The sequence below is a fragment of the Palaemon carinicauda genome, chromosome 35 (genome assembly GCF_036898095.1).
Source record: "Palaemon carinicauda isolate YSFRI2023 chromosome 35, ASM3689809v2, whole genome shotgun sequence".
Lineage (NCBI taxonomy): Eukaryota > Metazoa > Arthropoda > Malacostraca > Decapoda > Palaemonidae > Palaemon > Palaemon carinicauda.
The window spans coordinates 5938241-5955740 of record NC_090759.1 but is presented as its reverse complement, the minus strand read 5'-3'; positions in this window follow the sequence as shown (position 1 = coordinate 5955740).

Here is a 17500-nt window from a genome sequence, read left to right as displayed (position 1 = left end):
TTTCAGATGAATGGAAATTACTTAGGATGAAGTGGGACATATTATATGTACAAAAATTAACTTAAGGATCATAACAAGATAAATGTATTTTTATATAAACAAAATTGTAGTTGAAACCACACTTTACATCACTTTTATTAATACTTAACTCTACGGACTATTCCCTACCAAGGTTAGGTAGCTAACTGTCCTCACTCTTCTCCCACATATCTTTCCTATTAATTAAAAAAGAAATGAATATGGAGGCTATGTTGGGTTAAGTTTAGTTAATTATATTTTTCAAGAAATAGTCTTTCTTCTTTAAAGTAAAGGGTTTAATATTTGTAAAATGTGCGTTTACCTGCGTAGAAAAATTCCGTCTTCATAATTCATTGTAAAAGACTTTTCCTAGGGATTTATTACGTTTGACACATGCCACTCCGTACCTATAAATAACCCACAGAAAAAGAAAATGTTTTCTTTATTCATGGTATAATCTAAGTTGAATATAAAATGATGTACACTACTTTGTCACGCGAAAAGGTAAAAAAGAAGAAACTAGACAAAAACACGACGACTCACGAATTATGTACAGTATATACACGGCATTGTCATCGAAACAAAAAAAGAGAAACATCATATTTAATCGCGTATCACAAAAAAACCGTTTTTCCCCTAAAACCTAACTATTCTGTGGTCGCTTTTGCCAATATTTTCGTCTGCTGAAACACTAGATACTGAATTTTCTTCTGTTGTTAGCACACTATCTAGCATGTTGTTTCGCTATTTGATTTATCAGTCCACTAATGTAGGAATTCATTTTTGACAAATTCTAGTAGTCTATGTCCCTCTGTGTATGATGTTGAATTCATAGTGTCCCAGTTTACTGCTGCATTGAAGTCTCGCATTAGGACAGCTAGCTTATTGTTAACTTCTTGTCCAAGAAGTTGAAGTGATTTTCAATATAGAGCATTTTTTCTGTATTTGAATTGTCTCTTTTAGGCAACCTATTGGTTTTGTTCTTTCTTTTAAGCTTTTATGTTGATTTGGTGAACTTCAAATCCTTGCTGATAATAAGACCGTGATCTTCCTCCTGGTCCACACTTTCTATTTAATTACCCAAGAGTGAGTAATCTGATTGTGGGTTACTATAATTTATGTGCATGACTTTACATTTTCAACAGTTGAAAAGCATTGACCATTTTCTGGACCATTCTTCTGGGTTAATTAGATCCTTTCTTAAGGCTTTTACGTCTTCTGAGTTCGCAGCATTTATGTTTAGTTTAGAATCGTGGGAAAATTTTGCTATTCTACTAGTTAATCTTAAATCTATGTCGTTGATGTAGATCAGAAATAGCAATGGACAAAGGAAGGGTCCTTGTAGAAGCTTCTCTATTGATTACAATTCTCAGTTTGCTGTTTGTTAATCAATCTTCGGTCCATTCAGCTGGCTCGTCAATTATGTCTAGTGCTGTAATTTTGACCATTGATTTTTTTGAGGACCTTTGTAAAAAGTTTTTTGGAAAGTCTAGGTATATGATGTCTAATATACCATGCTTTTGTCATAAAAGGTCATAAATGGTAAAGATGCTATGGAAAAATTCCAACACATTTGTCACACATGTTGGTTGTCTATCAGATGATTGTTTTTCTCTATATTTACTACTATTGAATGTACTATAATTGATTAAAAAAAATTTGCAACTTACTGAAGTTAGACACACAGGTATGCGGTTACCAGCTTTTTGTTTTGGTCCCTTCTTGTAGATTGGAGGAACATTGTCTAGTTTCCATCCTTGTGGTGTCTTTAATTGTTGGCTATCTTTCAGAATAGTTTTTAAAAGTGTGAGGTTATCTCTTCTAGTTCATTAATCTCTCCTGGATGAATATCATCTTGACCTGGTGCCTCGTAAAGGTGATTCTATTTAATGGTTATGGCCCATTATATTTTATAGCTGATTCGGGAAGAGTCATTGATTCTTCCCTAGTGAATCATCATCATTATCATCATCACCTCCCCCTACGCCTATTGACGCAAGGGGTTATGCTGTATATTTTAGCAATTCATTCTTGCCAACGGTTATATCAGCGGATGAGGAACTTTGATGGAGTAACAAGAACTTTGGTTGTGGAGGAAATGTGACAGATTTGGTTTAAGGCAATAGATAAGATGTCTTTTCGGATTTCACTCCTGATGTCAGGCGGATGATCTTATTGGAATTAGTATGGACCAGAAGGGGTTACTTGCCTTAGTTAGATAGGCACTGAGAATCACAAGGAACTGGCTATTCTTTGATGAATTTAGTCAATGAATCCTCCCTAGTGAATACAGTTCGGCGTTTACCAAGTCATTTGTTATAAGATTACATTCCGAGTCTCTTAATGGGCTAATGATGTTTTTTATTGCTTTACTTCTGTTTACATATGCAAAAAATTCTTTTGAGTTTTCTTCACTAGCTGAAGCCACTCTTTTCTCTTCATTGATCCTTGTGGGTACTCCGTTTGTAACAGTTGCCCACTCTGAAGTTTCACCATTGATTACCACTTTCTGTTTTCTATTTGTTATCCAATATTTGATCCATTCAGCTTGCTCGTCAATGATTCCTAGTGCCCTAATTTTGACCATGAATTTTTTATGAGGAACTCTGTCAAAAGCTTTTTGAAAGTCTAGGTATATGATGCCTATTGCCCTGCTTTTGTCTTAAATTCTAATCATATTGTCTGTCTATCATAAGAATGTTTTTCTCTATACGTTCTACTATTGAATCTAATATTATTGATTCAAAAATTTTGCATGGTACTGAAGTTAGACACACAGGCATGTAGTTGTTAGGTTATTCTTTTGTTCCCTTCTTCTGGATATGAGGAACATTGCCAAGTTTCCATCCTTGTGGTGATTTTCTTTCGTTGGCTGTCTTATGGAACATTTTGTAAAAGTATGGGGATATATCTTCTTCAAGTTTTAATATCTCTCTTGGATAAATATCATGTGGACCTAGTGCCTTAAACTTACTAAGTCCTTTAACTTTTCTTTTTGACATCATCCATTTTAAAGGTAATTCACTGGTTGTGGCCCTTCATATTTGACAGCTGGTTCGGGGAGGATCGTTGATTCATCCCTAGTGAAAACAGTTGTGAAATATGTATTCATCAGTTCCACTTTTTCCAAATCATTTGTTATAGATTGCCCTCCGAGTCTCTTAATGGGATAATGTTGTTTTTTATTGTTTTTCTACTGTTTATATATGCAAAACAAGAATTCTTTGTTTGTTTTTTTACTAGCTGAAGCCACTCTTTTCTTTTAACTTTTTTTTGGCCTTTCTAACTAAGTTTATGTAATTTTAGCCTGGCTTCATGTGCTCGGAAATTTCATGAATTGAAGGCTGTAGACCCACTGATTTATGTTTCCTGTCTCTACTTCTTATTGAATTGGCTATTTCTCCCTGGAACCACTTAGGTTGTGGAGTTACATTTGGTAAAATTCTATGTGGTATACATTTAACCCTTTTTTTTCTTTATATATTTCTAGAAAGGAGTTTTATTGTGCATCTATGTTCCCTGTTCCATCGTATTCTAAATTCTTATTGTATTCCTTCAGTTTTATCCAGTTGCTACGTCTATGGTCTATCTTTTTTTATAATTTTCCTGTCTTTTAGATGAGGAGTATTTACCCGAAACCTAACTATTTTGAGGTCACTTTCCCAATATTTTCGCTTACTGAAACACTGGATACTAAATTTTCTTTTGTTGTTAGCAGAATATCTGGTATGTTGTTTCCCCTAGTTGGTTTATCGCCCCACTGATGGAGGAATTCGTTGTTGACAAATTCTAGTAGCCTATGTCCCTCTGTGTTTGATGTAGAATCTTAGTATCTAAGTTTACTGCTGCATTGAAGTATCCCATTAAGACAGCTAGCTTATTGTTAACTTCTTGTCCAAGTTGTCTATACAGCTCTGCGTCATGTTCTTGTATTTGATGTGATCGTCTGTATATTACTAGTATGGACAGGTTTTTTCCTATGGTGTTAATATTAGCAACTTTCACTTCACATCCTTTTTTTTTTATTTAATTTCTGTGGGGTTAAGGGATTTTCAATGTAGAGCATTACCCCTCTACGTTTTTTTTATAAGGCGATCCGTTTTGAAAAACTGGAAACTGGGGATTTCGTATTCTCAGTGAAATCCTTTGTTATTTCTTGAATCTAGTTCTTGTTAATGCGTGTGACATCTAATTCCTCACCAGCTATCATTGATCTGAAGTTTCCTATTTTGTTTCTAACTGACTGAACATTGAATAGAGCCACTCTGAATAAATTTTCTTTTCTTTTTTTTCCTCTGTGGCTTTGCTAGTTTCTTTGATTTACTAGTGTTTTAGTTTTATCTCTATCTGCATTATCCAAGGTTTCTTCCGACTTTCATCTATTTGTTGTTGGAGGATTTTCTAAGAGTCTAGTTTGTTCTTGTTCTACTGTGTTTAAGTAATTGTACAGGCTGAGATTAAGTTCGTTTCCGTATACTCTCTTGCCTTCTACACTAAACTGTATTCCATCTGTTTTGTATAATTTTCAATTGCCGTAGAAAGTGTCCCAAAGATCTATAAATTTAGCTATCTTTTTCTCACACGTGGACTTGAGCCTTTCATTGGTCTTTATGGCCTTACTGAGGGTGAAGTGGTTGTCATTGAGTCTTGGGGGAATACCTATAGCTATAATATTATTGATTTTGTTACTAACCATTGCAACAGTTTTTTCTATCTCTTTAACCAAAGGTTCTTCTTGGCCAGCAGTATCCAATCATATGAATAGATCATTTCAAGTTGCCTGAACAATAATAGTGGTCTTGTTCTCTATTGTAGTTTTCCTAACTGTTTCTTCTATCTTCTTTGGGTTGGCACCTGGATAGGGCCTGTCCTTTCTCCTCTTTTTGAGGCCGAATTGTTCCCCTTGGTGCTTTACATAGTCTCCAAATAACAATGTCTTGTTTTCTTCTTCCTCTGCTAGGGGGTGAATCTGTTTTTCGTGGTAGTTACACTTCTAGGGTGTTGTTTAGTCTTCTTGGCCTTAGCTACGATTCCTCTAGTGACTTTCATAAACTTTCTGCTTTTGTCGGTTATTTCCTCTCTAGTTCCTGTCCTTGAATTTTTATTTCCTGAATACTAATCCCATTTTCTTCCACATCATATATGACTTCTATATTCCTTATTTGTAACTGTTGGAACTTGGGCATAATCTCTATCAATTGTTTTCTCAGTTCTTGGTTTTCATCTTTCATTTTTTTGTTTCCTGTTCCTGCTGACAGAACAGACATACACTATTACGTTGCAGATTTGCAGCGCACCCTTTTTTGAAGTGTACTCACCATTTGTTTATTTAGCATTTTACACATTTGTGCTTTAACTTGAGGTTCTCACTCATTTTTAATCTCTCTGTGATATACAATGCGTATCTATCTGGAAATCTCAGCTAATAATTTCTATAGTGATTAGCTTTGTGACTACTCGTGTAAAAAGCGGGTTTGGCTGATAGTTACCCACATGCTGGTGCATCCGCTTAATCCTGGGTGACTTTCCATCTTTTCTGTCCCAAACCTCCCATGAGTGCTCCCAAACCAACAGTTAAGTCTCCTCAAAGTTGGGTTCTCCCTAATTGGCTGCAGCTCCCAACTCGGCAGCAAAAGGAAAAAGTCTGCTATCTCTCCAGGATTGACAACGGGAGGCTAGCAATTACAGGAATTACCAGACATCCAAAAACACCCAGACTGTTAGGTACTACTGAGTATTACAAAGAAGCAGAAACTGGGCTTTTCAGTTGGCCAGGACTCCAAAAAGGCAGAAAAGCTATGTCAACCTCATAAGCAGTTGAACCTATATCGCTAGGGGTTATTCACAGGGAGCGGTCAGCTATTACATATTACAAGTGTGCTTTGCGGATCATTAACAACACTATTCTATACTTGTGTCCCCTGTCACCCCGGATTCCTCCGTCCCAGTATCTCGTCACCTTTGAGCGAGTTCCTAGCGTTGTTCATAGAGGTTTCAAAGACTCTACTCTGACGCATGAGGTAGCTGTCAGCTCCTTGATGTCTATATGTGTATATGTTAGTTAGAGAGTGGGAGACATAATAATAATAATAATAATAATAATAATAATAATAATAACAATAATAATAATAATAATAATAATTCCTTTATTCCACAAAACAATGGGTATTCTGTTACATAATATATGTATTTACATTAAAAGGTTCTCATATAGTAATGGCCTTCAAAATACATTTAGGATGGCATTGCACTACGATCTAAAATCCATAAATCATATAATATTACGTCTCCAATAAAACTATTTAAAATTCTATAATAAAAGCAAGAATTTACGTACAAAATGTGGATATGCTAGTTAGAGAGTGAGAGACATAATAATAATGATAATAATAATAATAATAATAATAATAATAATAATAATAATAATAATAATTCCTTTATTCCACAAAATAAAGGGTATTCTGTTACATAATATATGTATTTACATTAAAAGGTTCTTTTATAGTAATGGCCTTTAAAATACATTTAGGATGGCATTGTACTACGATCTAAAATCCATAAATTATATAATATTAGGTCTCCAATAAAACTATTTAAAATTATGTAATAAAAAAAAAAGAATTTACGTACAAATTAGCTATATTAAGTAAATTAGGATGTTTCTGTAAAAACACTAAAACACATGATGTATAAAAATTTAAGAACTTTGTAGTGTCTAAAAAGGTAAAAATTTTATTTACATGCGGTTAATAATGAATATTTACATACTGTCAGAGAGAGCAAGAGGTGTTTCAACCAACCTCACTCCTATTATTGTCACAGAGAGAGCCTTACCTTACCTTATTGCCTTATTCTATGTTTGGGTTCCCCCAGGTCCCTCAGTGTGAGGCACCTCGTATATCCACCAGAGAGTTGCTAATGCATCATCCAGTGTATTTTGCATCTTCCAGTCTTGGATGGTTTGGGATGCATCTTGGGTATTTATCGAGCTTATTCTTAAACACATCTACGCTAACTCCTGATATGTTTCTTAGATGAGTTGGCAGCGCATTAAATAGTCGCTGCATTATCGATGCTGGTGCATAGTGGATTAATGTCCTGTGTGCCTTCCATATTTTTCCTGGTATAGATTTTGGCACTATTAATCTACCTCGGCTTGCTCTTTCTGATATTTTTAGCTCTATTATATTTTCAGTAATTCTTTCTATTCGCTTCCATGCTTGTATTGTCATGTAGCGTTCTCTTCTCCTTTCTAGACTGTATAGTTTTGAAAATTGCAGTCTTTCCCAGTAGTCAAGGTCCTTAACTTCTTCTATTCTAGCAGTATACAACCTTTATACACTCTCTATTTGTGCAATATCCTTTTGGTAGTGTGGGTACCATATCACATTGCAGTACTCGAGTGTACTACGTATATAGGTTTTGTAAAGCATTATCATGTGTTCAGCTTTTTTTGCTTTAAAGTGTCTGAATAACATTCCCATTTTTGCTTTACATTTAGCCAACAGTGTTGCTATTTGGTCGTTGTATAACATATTCCTATTTAACTTACACCAAGGTCTTTAATTGCTTCCTTGTTTGTGATTGTCTCGTTATTAGGTCCTTTGTATGCATATACCATTCCTTCTCTGTTTCTATAATTTATTGATTCAAATGTATCGGAGTTAAATACCATCCTATTTATCTCCGCCCATTCATATATTTTGTTTAGATCTCTTTGTAGTGAGTTCCTATCTTTATCACAAATAATTTCTCTACTTATTCTTGTGTCATCGGCGAAACTTCTCACTACAGAGTTTTTAACATCACAGTCTATATCTGAGATCATAATAACAAACAGCAGTGCAGCTAATACCATACCTTGTGGCATGCCAGATATTACCTGATCTTCATCTGATTTCTCGTCATTTGCAACCACTATCTGTTTTCTGTTTTGCAGGAATTCTTTTATCCATTTTCCTATCTTTCCCACAATATAATGCTTTCTAATTTTTTTCTCTAATATATTATGGTCTACCGTGTCAAAGGCTTTTGCAAAATCTAGATAGATCACATCTGTGTCTTTTTCATTTATTATATTTTTGTATGTTTTCAGTTGGGTTTGTGTACTTTTTCCGGGCATAAAACCGTGTTGACCTATATTAAGCAAATTATTTTTGACTAAATGATTCATTATTTTCTTTTTTATTACCTTCTCATACACTTTCATAATATGTGATGTTAGACTAACAGGTCTATAATTGCTTGCCTGTAGTCTTGATCCACTTTTGAAAATAGGGGTTTTATAAGCTAATTTATGTTTAACATATATCTCGCTCATATCTACACTTTGTCTTAGAAGTATTTCAAGCGGCTTCGTGATAGTGTGTGCTGGAACTCCATCTTCATTAATATCTATATCCGTTAGATATTCAACATTTTCTTCTCACATTTCTGTTTCATTATTCTCATTCACAATTCTTGGCGTGAACTCACTCTTATATTTTTCTACTAATATGTTGCTTATTTCCTTTTTTTATACATTAACCGACCTTCAATTTTTAGAGGGCCTATTTCTAATCTCCCTTGATTCATCTTTTTTGCTTAGGAGCAAAGTACTTTGGTTTTTATTTTTTTTTGTATATTTTGAAGTGTCCTTTCTTTTAAGTCCCTTTTTTCATTTTCTTTCGATTGTATAATCTTTTGTTCCGCATTTTCTATCTTACTTTTTATTTCCATCATTTTCCACACATTTATTTCTTTTGCAAGATTTTTCTTCCACTTTCTAATTTTCTGAAATTAGATCCTTCTTTCTCTTGGTATGCATGTCTGCTGTTTATTGTTTTTTTTTTTTTCGGTACATATTTTTCAACAATTTTCTCCAGTACTTTGTACAGTATGTCCGTATTTACCTGTATATTATTACTTACGAATACATTTTTCCATTCTTTGTTCAGTTCTTTATTTATTTCTGACAATTTTATATTCTTACTATAAAGATTATATTTTCCATATCCTTCCCAAAATTATGTTCTTTGATTATCTCTGCGATCACTTGCTTTGGAATGGACTATCAATTCTATGACATTGTGGTTTGGAATTCCCGTTATACACTATTATTTCTTTAACATAATTCTATTCATTCACAAATACTAGATCTAGGACATTTTCCTTTTTTGTTGGAATGTGGTTTATTTGTTGCATATTATGTTCTAATAGTATATCTTGAAGCTTTTCAGATTGCCTCTTATCTTCTGCGCTACTATTACTCTCTTTTTTATATGTATATATACAACCACCTTCTTCTATCCGTTCTTTCCAATCGACGAAAGGAAAGTTAAAATCTCCGGATAGGAGTATATTCCAGTCTTTATGGTTTCTACATATATCATCTATTTTTTCTATTATTATGTCAAGCACCTTAGTATTTTGGGGTCTATAAAATACAATATTCACTAGTTTTTCATATTCAAATTCTACCGCAATCAATTCACATTCTGTGTAGCTGTATTTTTCACAGACTTTTCCTTGATTTATGTCTCATCCATATATTGCGGTTCCCCTTGATTCCTATTTGTTCTGTCTCTTCTATATGTTTGGAAACCCTTTATCTGGTCTTCACTGCCAGTCTCTTGGGAATACCATGTTTCACTTATATTTTATAGATCTATTTTTTCAATTTGGGTTAGTTCTTCTAATAACTCCTTTTAGAGTTACTCGTGAGTAAACCCTGTGCATTCGTCACTATTATGGTTTGTGTTTCATCCCTATTATCTAATATTGGTAGTAATATGGATTCTTCCATGCTTCCTTTCTGTTCTGATTTGATGTTCTTTTCTTCAATTCCAGGAATTCTTCCATTAAAAAAATCCAACTTTTCTATTATATTTGCTCTTTTGCCTTTATATTTATTTTTTGGGGTATACCTGCAATTATCCCCATATCTGCATCAACCCCTGGCATTAGAGATGCATTCTTTGTAGTTGGGCTCTAATTGTGCATATTTGGGTTGAAAGGCATCATATCTTGGGGCCTTTTGTGCATAGCGCGGTATATACTTGGCTTGTTTTTTTTGTTTCTTTTTTTGTTTCATTCTTGCTTTCATTTTTCTTTTCTGTTTGCTGAGTTTTCTGACTTTCATTCATGGTTGGAGGATGCATATATCGACAATTTTTGTTGAATTTGCATCCTTTTCCTTCTTTCAGGTTTTGCATATTTTTGGATGGAGATCTCTGCATTTGTCTCCATATCCACTAAATATGCAGTTCACCATATATTTCATAATTATGCCATATCTTTAGATGCTTGTAGTTGCATCTTCCGCCAAATCTGCAATTCCCTCACTCTCTTTTTTTTCTTGTTCTTGCTCATCCCTAAAAGTATGTAGGTCCGGGTAGAGTCTCTTGGGTCTATTATGTGTTTCCATCTGATAATATATTTTTTCGTAAGTATGTTGTAATGGCATCATATGTTGTATCAATAATTTCCTCTGCATCCTTACACATATCTGGTTAATTTTTCTCTTCTTCTTCTTCTTCTTCTTCTTCTTTTTCTTCTTCTTCAACTATTTGCAGATTCAGTCTCGACTTAATTATATTTTCTATCCAGACTAAGCATGTTCAGCAGAATACCTTTGTGTCTTTAGTATTCATTTTTTGTTGCACTTCAGCGCAAGTAGGGTGTGTTGGTACATAATATACATCGTATTGTTGCGGGTAAGAATAATGTACCACATCTTACATGCATAGCACCATTTTGGCATTCTTTTTCCCAATACATCAATCAACATATTCACCAAATTGGACTTTTTATTGTTCTTGAATGGAGTGTGCTGACTGATGTAAACTTTCTTTATAAGTCTCTTTATCACCTGGATCTTCTTTGGAATTATTTCTATTATTTTGATGATGTTTTCCGCAAACTTACTCCAGTTTGTTGTATCATATTGTTTCAATATGTTTGAGAATATTTTTCCGTCACAATGGTTGGAGCTATTTATCTCCGCCTATTCATATATTTTGTTTAGATCTCTTTGTAGTGAGTTCCTATCTTCATCACAAGTAATTTCTCTACTTATTCTTGTGTCATCACCAAAACATCTAACTACAGAGTATTTAACATCACATTCTATGTCTGAGATCATAATAACAAACAGCAGTGCAGCTAATACCGTACCTTTCGGCACGCCAGATATTACCTGATCTTCATCTGATTTCTCGTCATTTGCAACCACTATCTGTTTTCTGTTATGCAGGAATTCTTTTACCCATTTTCCTATCTTTCCCACAATATTATGCTTTCTTATTTTTTTTCTCTAATATATTATGGTGTACCTTGTCAAAGGCTTTTGCAAAATCTAGATAGATCACATCTGTGTCTTTTTCATTTATCACATTTTTGTATATGTTTTCATAGTGTGCTATCAGTTGGGTTTGTGTACTTTTTTGGGGGGGCACAAAACCGTGTTGACCTATATTAAGCAAATTATTTTTAACCAAATGATTTATTATTTTATATTTTATTACCCTCTCATACACTTTCATAATATGAGATGTTAGACCAACAGGTCTGTAATTGCTTGCCTCTAGTCTTGATCCACTTTTGAAAATAGGGGTTATATAAGCTAATTTATGTTCAACATATATCTCGCTCATATCTACACTTTGTCTTAGCAGTATTACAAGCGGCGTCTCGATAGTGGGTGCATTTTTTTTAACAAAATCGCTGGAACTCCATCTGGTCCGGCTGCCGATCCATTTTCAATTTTGTTTATCATATATCTGCTTCATTAATATATATATCTGTTAGATATTCAACATCTTCTCTCATTTCTGTTTCATTATTCTCATTCGTAATTCTTGTCGTGAACTCACTCTTAAATTTTTCTGCTAATATGTTGCATATTTCCTTTTTTTTATTCGTTAACCGTCCCTCAATTCTTAGAGGGCCTATTTCTAATCTCCCTTTATTCATCTTTTTTGCATAGGAGTAAAGTACTTTGGGTTTTTTTTTTTATATTTTGAAGTGTCCTTTCTTCTAAGTCCCTTTTATGATTTTCTTTCGATTGTATAATCTTCTGTTCTGCATTTTCTATCTTACATTTTATTTCCTTCATTTTCCACACATTTTTTTCTTTTGCAAGATTTTTCTTCCACTTTCTAATTTTCTGAAATAAGATCCTTCTTTCTCTTGGTATGCATGTTTTTTGTTTATGGTTTTTTTTTTTCGGTACATATTTTTCAACAATTTTCTCCAGTATTTTGTATAGTATGTCCGTATTTACCTGTATATTATCACTTACGAATATATTTTTCTATTTTTTTTTCAGTTCTTCATTTATTTCTGACCATTTTATATTCTTACTATAAAAACTATATTTTCCATATCCTTCCCAACGTTTTGTGCTTTGATTATCTCTGCGATCACTTGCTTTGGAATGGACTATCAATTCTTTGACATTGTGGTCTGAAATTCCCGTGTTATACACTATTATTTCTTTAATATAATTCACCTTATTCACAAATACTTGATCTAGGACATTTTCCTTTCTTGTTGGAATGTGGTTTATTTGTTGCATATTATGTTTTAATAGCATATCTTGAAGCTTTACAAATTGTCTCTTATCTTAAGCGCTACTATTACTCTCTTTTTTATATGTATATATACAACCACTTTCTTCTATCCATTCTTTCCAATCCACGAAAGGAAAGTTAAAATCTCCGGATCAGAGTATATTCCTGTCTTTATAGTTTCTACATATATCATCTATTTTTTCTATTATTATGTCAAACTCCTTAGTGTTTGGGGGTCTGTAAACTACAATACTCACTAGTTTTTCAAATTCAAATTCTACCGCAATCAATTCACATTCTTTGTTGCTGTATTTTTCACAGACTTTTCCTTGATTTATGTCTCATCCATATATTGCGGTTCCCCCTTGATTCCTATTTGTTCTGTCTGATCTAGATGTTTGGAAATCCTTTATCTGGTCATCAGTGCCAGTCTCTTGGGAATACCATGTTTCACTTATATTTAATAAATCTATTTTTTCAATTTGGGTTAGTTCTTCTAATAACTATTTTCTTTTCAGAGTTACTCGTGACTAAACCCTGTGCATTCATCACTATTATGGTTTGTGTTTCATCCCCATTATTTAATATTGTTAATATGGATTTTCCCATGCCTTATTCCTGTTCTGATATGATGTTCTTTTTTTCCTCTCCAGGAATTCTGCCATTAAAAAATCGAACTTTATTATATTTGCGCTTTCGTCTTCATTTTTTTTTTGTGTGTATACCTGCAATTATCCCCATATCTGCACCAACCCCTGGCATTAAAGATGCATTCTTTGTAGTTGGGCTCTAAATGTGCATATTTGGGTTCAAAGGCATCATATCTTGGGGCCTTTTGTGCATGGCGCGGTATATACTCGGCTTTTTTTTATTTCTTTTTTTGTTTCACTTTTGCTTTCATTTTTCTTTTCTGTTTGCTGAGTTTTCTTTCTTTCATTCATGGTTGTAGGATGCATATATCGACAATTTTTGTTGAATTTGCATCCTTTTCCCTCTTTTAGGTTTTTGCATATTTTTGGATGGAGATCTCTGCATTTATCTCCACATCCGTCTAAATACGCACATTTACCATATATTTCATAATTATGGCATATCTTTGGATGCTTGTAGTTGCATCTTTCGCCATATCTGCAATTCCCTCTTTTCAACAAATTGCAGACTATATCTTTCTTTTCTTTTTTTTTCTTGTTCTTGCTCTTCCCTAAAAGTATGTAGGTCCAGGTAGAGTCTCTTGGGTCTATTATTTGTTTCCGTCCAATAATTTATATTTTCGTAAGTATGTTGTTGGATGGCATCAAAAGTTATATTAATGATTTCTTCTGCATCCTTATACATATCCTGTTCATTTTTCTCTTCTTCTTCTTCTTCTTCTTCTTCTTCTTCTTCTTCTTCTTCTTCTTCTTCTTCTTCTTCAACTATTTGCAGATTTAGTCTCGACTTAATTATATTTTCTATCCAGACTAAGCATGTTGAGCAGAATACCTTTTTGTCTCTATTTTCTATTTTTTGCTGTATTTCAGCACACTTAGGGTGTGTTGGAACATGACAGGCATCACATTTTCTGATCAATCGTTGAGGATTAATAATGGAATACCATATCTTACATGAATTGCACCATTTTGGCATTCTTTCTCCCAATGCATCAATCAGCATATTCACCATATCAGACTTCTTATTGTTCTTTGATGGAATGTGTTGATTGAAGTTAACCTTCTTTATAAGTCTCTTTTTCACCTGGATCTTCTTTGGATTTTCTTCTATTATTTTGCTGATGTTTTCCGTAGATTTACTCCAGTTTGTTGGATCATATTGTTTCAATATGTCTGCTAATATTTTTCCGTCACATTGGTTGGAGTACTAGCGACCTCTGTTATCAGACAGTCGAGTTCTTGTTTCGCCATCTCATGGAATTTAATTTCGCTGATTGCAGCAATGTCCCTCCAAGCTTTGCCTGTATTATAGAGCGCCCTCTTGATCAGATTTTTAGTAATTCACAAGATAACTATCCTACGCCGACGTTTTATCCCACTTTTCTGACCTCAAACTAATCACCGACTACTCACGAAAACTTGTAGCTATATAGCACACGATAGCTTTTTGTTATCCACGTTAAATCAGGATATTTATCGGGTCGCACAAGTTTACTCACTCACCGGCATACAGAAACACTTAGAGAGAGAGAGAGGGAGAGAGATTACAGTCAAACTTCGTTGTCAGAGAGAGAGAGAGAGAGAGATGAGAGAGAGAGAGAGAGAGAGAGAGAGAGAGAGAGAGGTGTTTCAGCCAACCTCTCCTATTTTTGTCAAAGAGAGAGAGAGAGAGATGAGAGAGAGAGAGAGAGAGAGAGAGAGAGAGAGAGAGAGAGAGAGAGGTGTTTTTGCCAACCTCACTCCTATCGTTTTCAGAATGAGAGAGAGAGAGAGAGAGAGAGAGAGAGAGAGAGAGAGAGGTGTTTTGCCAACCTCACTCCTATCGTTTTCAGAGAGAGAGAGAGAGAGAGAGAGAGAGAGAGAGAGAGAGAGATGTTTCAGCCAACCTCACTCCTTTCGTTGTCAGAGTGAGAGAGAGAGAGAGAGAGAGAGGGAGATTCTTCAGCCAACCTCACTCCCTATCGTTGCCAGAGAGAGAGAGAGAGAGAGAGAGAGAGAGAGAGAGAGAGCGAGCGAGAGATGCTTTAGCCAACCTCAATCCTATCGTTGTCAGAGAGAGAGATAGAGAGAGATATGCTTCCGCCAACATCACTTCTATCTTTGTCAGAGAGAGAGAGATTAAAAGAGAGAGAGAGAGAGAGAGAGAGAGAGAGAGAGAGAAGAGAGAGAGAGAGAGAGAGGGAGAGAAAGAAAGAGAGAGGAAGAGAGAAAGAGAGATGCCTCAACCAACCTCACATCTATCGTTTTCAGAGAGAGAGAGAGAGAGAGAGAGAGAGAGAGAGAAAGGAGTTCAGCTAACCTCATTCCTATCGTTGACAGAGAGAGAGAGAGAGAGAGAGAGAGAGAGAGAGAGAGAGAGAGAGAGAGAGAGAGAGAGAGAGAGCAACTCTTTCTCTCCTCTCGTCGTCACAGAGAGATGGAGAGAGATATTGGGTAGTGATTGCTCGTGGTAACCTCTCTCCTGTCGTCGCCAGAGAGAGAGAGAGAGAGAGAGAGAGAGAGAGAGAGAGAGAGAGGGGTGTTTCAGATAACCTCACTCCTATCGAGGAGAGAGAGAGAGAGGGGTGTTTTAGATAACATCACATTTATTGACGAGAGAGAGAGACAGAGAGAAAGAGAGAGTGAGAGAGAGAGAGAGAGAGAGAGAGAGAGAGAGGAGAGGAGAGAGAGAGAGAGAGAGAGAGACACTTTTCTCTCATGAGAGAGATATTGAGGAGGGATTGTTTGTACCACCACTCCCCTGTTGTCGTCAGACAGAGAGAGAGAGAGAGAGAGAGAAGAGAGAGAGAGAGAGAGAGAGAGAGAGAGAGAGAGAGAGAGAGTCAAAGTTAAAGTCAAAGTCAAAGTCAAAATCTTTATATCCATTAGTACAATGGTTATTCTTTTGTTAAAACAATAAACTATATATTAAAACAATAAGTTAAATATAAGTTCCATTGCTAATGGATAGCTTTACATAAAAGATACACAATACTTAAAATAAAAAATTAGTATTACTTTAAAAACCTATACACACTGAGAGTGTGTAATTTGCTCTTTCAGATAAAAAACTTTCCATAAATTAGTATCATTCATAAATTAAAGAAAATTGGGACTACAATCAGATGAACTCAAAATTTCATAAAATTAAAAACTCATAAAACATCGGTGATAAAAATAAATAGAAAAAATAAATCCACTTTCTTCACAGTTTTTGTTTAAAAGATAATCTTTCAGTTTCCTTTTAAAAACGTTAGCACTTGAACAGTCCCTAAGATTTTGAGGTAGCTTGTTCCAAGCTGATGGGCTCCTTATTACCATAGAGCGTGACCCGAAGTCAGTTCGGTATCTTTGTACATATAAGTTATTATTTTGCCTAGTTGAGGCATCCCTGCAATTACCGACATTTAAAAAATCATATAACCAGCTTCGGTATTCCTTTTTTAAAACTTTAAAAACAAAACACAAATTTTAGAGATATTGATTTCCTAATTTTAACCATTGTAGTTAATTGAGGGATTTGGGTGATGTGATCATATTTTCTAACCCCCCCCCCCTTTAACCGCGACCCGAGCAGCAAAATTTACAAGTTTCTGGGCTTTTTCTAGGTATACGTCGTGGTCCCTCCCCAGATTTTAATACAATAACTTATTTAACTTAACACTAGTCTTTGAACTATCATTATTCTAGTCGAATTATCAAACTGATCTTTTATTCTATAAATGTACATCAGGATAAATGTCATACATTGTCCATGTACAAACCTAGATTTTTTACATAATTGCTAGTCTTTACCTCTTCACCATCGCATCTAATTCTTATATTATCATCAATCTTATTCATGTATTGTGAAGTACCTATAATCAAGCATTGCGTCTTTTATGGTATTCACTAGCAATCCTTTCTTTAAGAAGAGTTTTTTTATTTATAGTAAAATAAATTCTGCCTTTTCAATTAACTCCTCCAAGTTTTCTAGCGAATCAGAGAGCAAAACTTGGGAGTCGTCCGCTTACTGAATTAAAAAGCAGTCCTTTTATATATTTAGCCATATCATTGACGTATATCAAAAATAATATTGGGCCCAGCACAGACCATTGAGGTACACCATATTCAACTTTCTGTAACCTCGATTTGACATCGCCTAGTCTAACAGCTTGAGAACGATCTTGCAAGTAATCACCCAACCAAAAACCAATCAATATGGTGTCTTCTTGCATACTTTCAACAACTCTGCATGGTTCACGTTATCAAAAGCTTTTGAAAGATCACATAAAATTATTAGGAAATATTCATATTGTCAAT